This window comes from Gracilinanus agilis, chromosome 3 (assembly GCF_016433145.1).
Source record: "Gracilinanus agilis isolate LMUSP501 chromosome 3, AgileGrace, whole genome shotgun sequence".
NCBI lineage: Eukaryota > Metazoa > Chordata > Mammalia > Didelphimorphia > Didelphidae > Gracilinanus > Gracilinanus agilis.
In genome coordinates this window covers 330,289,695-330,295,586 of record NC_058132.1, presented here as the reverse complement: position 1 = coordinate 330,295,586, position 5,892 = coordinate 330,289,695, and positions in this window count along the sequence as shown.

The window sequence follows — 5,892 nt, the reverse complement described above, 5'->3', positions numbered from 1 at the left end:
ATAGGAATCAATGACACCATGAGGAAAAAAAGAGATATTAAAATAAAATGAAAAGATTGAGAAAAAATAGAAGAAAATGTTAGCAAAAAGTTTCACCTCAAGAGTTAAAACAGCTGGCCTGGAGAACAAATCAAGGAGAAAAAAATTAAGAATGATCAGGCAACCTGAACAGTATGGAAAAAAATAAAAAGGAAAAGGAAAAAGAGCCTAAACATAATATTTCCTTTTCCCCCCCTTAACTCTTACCTTTCATCTTAGAATCAATACTGTATATTGGCTCCAAGTCAGAAGAGTGGCGAGGGTTAAGCAATGGGGGTTAAGTGACTTGCCCAGGACCATATAGCTAAGAAATATTTGAATCCAGATTTGAACACAGGACCTCCTGTCTCTAGGCTTGGCTTTCAATTCACTGAGCCACCTAGCTGCCCCTTAAATATAATATTTTAATAAATTTAAACACAAACTGTCCAGATCTTTTAGAACCAGAGGACAAAGTAGAAATATAAATAATCCATCTATCACATTCTGAAAGAAATCCCCAGGAATGGTATAATCACAATCCAGATCTTCTAGGGCAAAGAATAAATATGACAAACAGCCAAAAGGAAAAAAATTCAAGTCCAATTTGCCACAGGCAGGATCCTGTACCAATTTAGCAGCCACTACTTTGTAAAGGAGTGCAGAGTTTATCCAGAAGACAAGGATGTAGGATTGCAGCCAAGAATAACCTACCCAGCAAAACTGAGCATAATCCTGTAGGAAAAAAACACAAAAAACCAAACCAAACTAGTGAACCTTTAGTGAAATAGAGGACTTTTAACACTAGAGCTGCAGAAAATCTTTGATGTTTAAATGTTGGAGTGAAGAGAAACAAAAATGTAAACACAAATGGTAATAAAGGACCAAAAGAGGATAAACTGATTATACTTCCCTCTTCCTTTCCAAAGTTCTTTCACCTTCATTTTCACCCTCGTGAGGTAGGCAGGGGCAGGGACTTCCCTCTACCCCTCATTACAGATGAAGAAATGAATCTCCAAAAAGCAAAGTAGGATGTGTCCAAGGTCAGATTGGTGGCAGAACCCAAGGTTCACAGCCCAGGTTGTCAGATTCCCAGTCCTCTGTATTTCAGCACTTTAAATTAACTAATGCTGGGCACCCCAGGTCTAACAAGGGACCACTAGGGATGGAGAGAGGGAGAAGGAAACAAAGCTGTCTCTTAAGTACTAGGGACTTCCTGGGACCTTAGAATATGGCATTGCCACTGTGCATGATGGGGACTCTACTCTGGAGGAGGAAACAGCATCATCCCAGGGAGTGCTTCCTCCCCTTCTTGAGCCCATCCCAAGTGACATTAGTAGCTACCTTTTCCCAGGAGCACCTCCTCTGACCTCAGTGGCTAAGAAATCTTGGGTGTCACACCAATGGCTGTACTAGTCCAGATTAATCAACTTTGACCCTAAACGAACCTATCATAGTCACCTGTGCCAGGTACAAAGATCAATAGTTATGATTCTGCCCTAGAAACTATCTTGTCCTTTTAAAGAAGAAAGAAATTGTATAACCCAGTTGAATTGCTTGTCAGCTCCTGGAGAGAAGAGGGAGACAATATGGATCATATAACCTTTAGAAACTTATGTGTAAATTTGTTGTTGTAATAAAATAAAGATAAAAATAAAGAAGAATGAATTAAGGTTTAGAGAGGGAACTCTATGCCCAAAGTCACATAGCAAGGTAGTAGATGAGTTGATTAGAATCCTCTTGACATCTAGTGTAGGGCTTCTTTTTTTTCTTTCTCATTTGATTATTCTGCCTCTCTGGAAAGAAGAATGCCGACCTGGAGGAAAGGAGAAAGTAAAGTGGAGGATGGGGCTCAGCTGCTGGAGCACTGCTGGCTTTGATTGCTCAGTCCCTGAAGACTAGAGACCATGGATGGGGAGGAAAGATGTCTTAGGATTGGGGCTGCTTTCCCTTGGCTCCAATAAGAGAGTCTTTGTGTCACCTGAAACCAGGGGCCATCAAATGCCAGACCTCAAGTTCAGATACGTTGGGGTTCTATCTTCCTTCAGGGCAGGCAGGGGAACAGAATTCCCTGGGACTTCATACAACAATTGAGGGCAAATCCAGGCATAAGGGCAGAATTGGAGGGGATATATTTTACAATGGCTCCAGAGGTGGAAGACTGAGACCACATACACCTAAGGGGGGCAGTGATGCAGCTGTGAACCTGGGGTTGAGCTCTGGAGTGTTGATAACAGGAGACTGGAAAAGGGTTTGAATTTTCCAAGAGTCCTCCAGGGACCATGGGAAAATTTTGACTTTGCTAGAGTTCCATGTTGAATTATTGCCATAGAATTATATGTTTTGAAATTTTCAAAATAATCTAGTTTATACCCTGTCTACGTCATTTTACAATTGAGGAAACCGAGGCAGAGAGGGCAAGTGACTTTCCCATACTCACACATAAATGGGAGAGATAGGATATGAACCAAGTTCCTTTTTCCCTACATGATGCTGCCTTCTCTTTAAAAATTTTCTGCAGGAGATGAGGGTTCCTACCTTTCTTTTACTCATCAAATTTCTATTGAAATCAGGCTTACACTGTATGAAATTTCTCAAGCAGTAGAGTTGGGGAGGGAGACACTCTCACAGCAAGTGAAAGGCAGATTTTACTCCCACCAGTTCTGGTTGGAACAGAGATGGATCCAGAAATTGAATCATGGAAATGATCTTGATACCATTCCAAATCCCAGTTTGGCAATGTGTGAGAGTCCCTTCTTTCTAAGTTTTGCTCTTACCAAGGATAGGATAAGGGTGGGTAGGAGCTCTGGGTCTGACTCCAGCTCTTAATCATATGCAAGCACTGGAGAGATTTCTGGAAGGTCTAAGAGGGATGGTTTTATGTCCCTCTTGTCTCTATGCCTATGACCATGCTCTATGTCGTGACCTCTCTTGTCCCTCTTGGATCTCTGGCTATCAAGGACAACCTTAATTCCAATATAATAGTATTTCATCACATTCATATACCATAATTTGTTCAGTCATTCTCCAATTGATGGACATCCCCTCAGTTTCCAATTTTTTTGCCCTCACAAAAAGAGTTGCTATAAATATGTTTGTACATTTGAGCCTTTTTCCTTTTTCTTTGATCTATATGAGGAATAGACAAAATAATAAGGTCAAAGGGATAAGCACAGTTTTATAATCATTTGAGCATAGTTCTAAATTGTTTTCCCCATCAATAGTGTATTAGTGTACCCATTTTCTCACAGTCTCTCCAACATTAGTCATTCTCTTTTTCTGTTACCTTGGACAATCTGTTGGATGGGTAGTGGTACCTCAGAGTTGTCTTACTTTGCATTTCTCTAATTTTGAGTGATTTAGTGGATTTTTTCATATGGCTATTGATAGCTTTGATTTCATCTTCTGAAAACTGCTTATTTGCATCCTTTGACCGTTTGTCAATTGGGAAATAAAATTTTTATAAATTTGACTCACTTCCTTATATATTTGAAAAATGAAACCTTTATTAGAAAAATTTGCTATAAATTTATTGCCCAGATTTCCTGCTTTTCTTCTAATTCTGGCTACAATGGTTTTGTTTTTGTAAAAAAAAAATTTTTTTGGAGGAATCTTAAAAGTCCTCTAGTTGAGAAGGCAGCTAGGTGGCTCTGTGGATTAAGAGCCAAGCCTAGAGACAGGAGGTTCTGGATTCAAATATGACCTCAAACACTTCCTAGCTACGTGATTCTGGGGTGAATCATTTAAACCCCCGCCAATTGCCTAGCTCTACCACTTTTCTGTTTTGAACCAATACACAGTTTTGATTCCAAGAGGGAAGGTAAAAGTTTTTTTTTAAGTCATCTAGTTGGGGCAGCTAGGTGACTCAGTGGATAGAGAGTCAGGAGGACCTGGGTGCTAGCTTCTGACCTTTCCAAGCTGTGTGACCACCTGCGCAAGTCACTTAACCACCATTGTCTAGCCCTTAACACTCTTCTATTTTGGAACTGATACTTAGTATTGATTCTAAGACAAGAAGGTAATGATTAAAAAAAGTCAGCTAGTCAGTCTTTATTTCATCGCTGAATAAACTGATGACAGTTGAGTTTAAATGATTTGCCCAAGGTAATATAGACAGCTGGGACTCAGGTCTTGTGACCCTAAGTTCAGTGTCCTGCACCACAGTACTTCTTTTCAGTAGTGCTGGAAAAATAAGCAACGAAGTAAAACGTTCCAGAGCTTGAGAACAGATGTAGATGATAGAAATTGAGAATCATCAGCATCCCTGAAGAGTACACAAGAAAACGATGTTGTCACCTCATTTCAAAAATCATTCCAAATACTTCCTAGAACTCTCAAGAACAAATGACCCTAAGGTGGGTGAGTGAGTAAAAAAGAATCTGCAGATGAGAAGAAATTTACAATCCAACTCACCCAGGCATGCTGTCTTCAAAGTCCCAAACTGAAGCACCAAAGAAGCAAAATCCTTCAAATTGCCAGAAAGAAAAAAGAAAGCAAATATTACAAAGCAGTAATCTGGATCATGCCAAGTTTATCTTACAAAAAAGGGGGGAGCAAACAAAATTTGGCACAGAGCCTATTTAAGGGTGGCAAAAATGAATCCAATTTCTAGCAAACCTAAGCGAACTGAACATTTGAAAACCAAAAGAACTTCAGAAAAATTAATGGAAAAAACTTATACCTGAAAAGATTCTGTCAATGTCAACAGTGATGATATCCTAGAGAAATCAGGAACAATATTCAATCTATCTCCCATTAAAAAATAGATACTTAAAATCAGTTCACCATGACTACTCATGCTTCCAAAGTGAAAGAGGAAGGAAATAAATATTTCTTAAGTGATGAGTGCTTTTTATATATTTTATCTCATCTGATCCTCACAACAATCCTGAAAGGTCTTATTATGATTCCTTTCTTACAGTTGGGAAAACTGAGGCAAATAAGGGCTAAGTGCCTTGACCAGGGTGACACAGCTAGTGAGTGTTTGAGGACAGATTTGTACTCAGATCTTTTTGTCTCCAGGCCAGCGCTCTATCCACTGTGCCACCTAGCTGCCCTGGCACATAGTGGGTGCTGTAAAAATGCTTATTCCTTTGTTTTATTCTGTTCCTTTGTAGTTCTCTGAACCTCAGTTCTCTTTTCTATAAAATGAGGTATTTGGATTAAATGTCCTCTAAGGTCTCTTACACTCCTAATAGTCTGATTCAAAGAATTCAGTGTGCTGAGAGCTTATGTAGTTACAAGAAGTTAGCAGTCCAAGGGGATAGTTTGTAAAACACGAATAATTCTTCTTCTGATTCCTATTGTTTATCCTCTTCAATTTTCCTCTTTTTAGTGCACTCCCTTAACTGAAATGCACTCAAGGTGGCATTGAGAGGAATTGTAGAGTCTTTTTAAAAAATTTTTTAGCTTCTGATTTAGAATTAATTTTGGATATTAGTTCCAAGGCAGAAGAGCAGTAGGGGATAGACGATGGGGGTTAAGTGACTTGCCCCGGGTCACACAGGAAGGTGTCTGAGGCCAGATTGGAACCCAGGACCTCCCATCCCTGGTTCTGAGGGGGAAATTCTTAATATAAAAATCCTTCTGTGTAAAGGAGCCTCACTCCTGGCATGGAATTCATCAAACAGGCTGGAGTGGAGTTGCTCTGAACTCCTTCTAGCCACTCCCCTTAATGAAATGTGACAGGATGACTAACTGGAAGGAGGGGTGGTGCATTGTCTCGTTACACCAGTTGGAGCTTTCTTTACCAGAACAGTAAATTCCAAGTTTTACTCAAAAAATCTGGATGCTGCACCAACCATGGCTAAGCAAGGTGAGACATTTTACCTGGGAAAAGACCATTCAGAGCCAAGCTAAGCCTGGACCCACAGA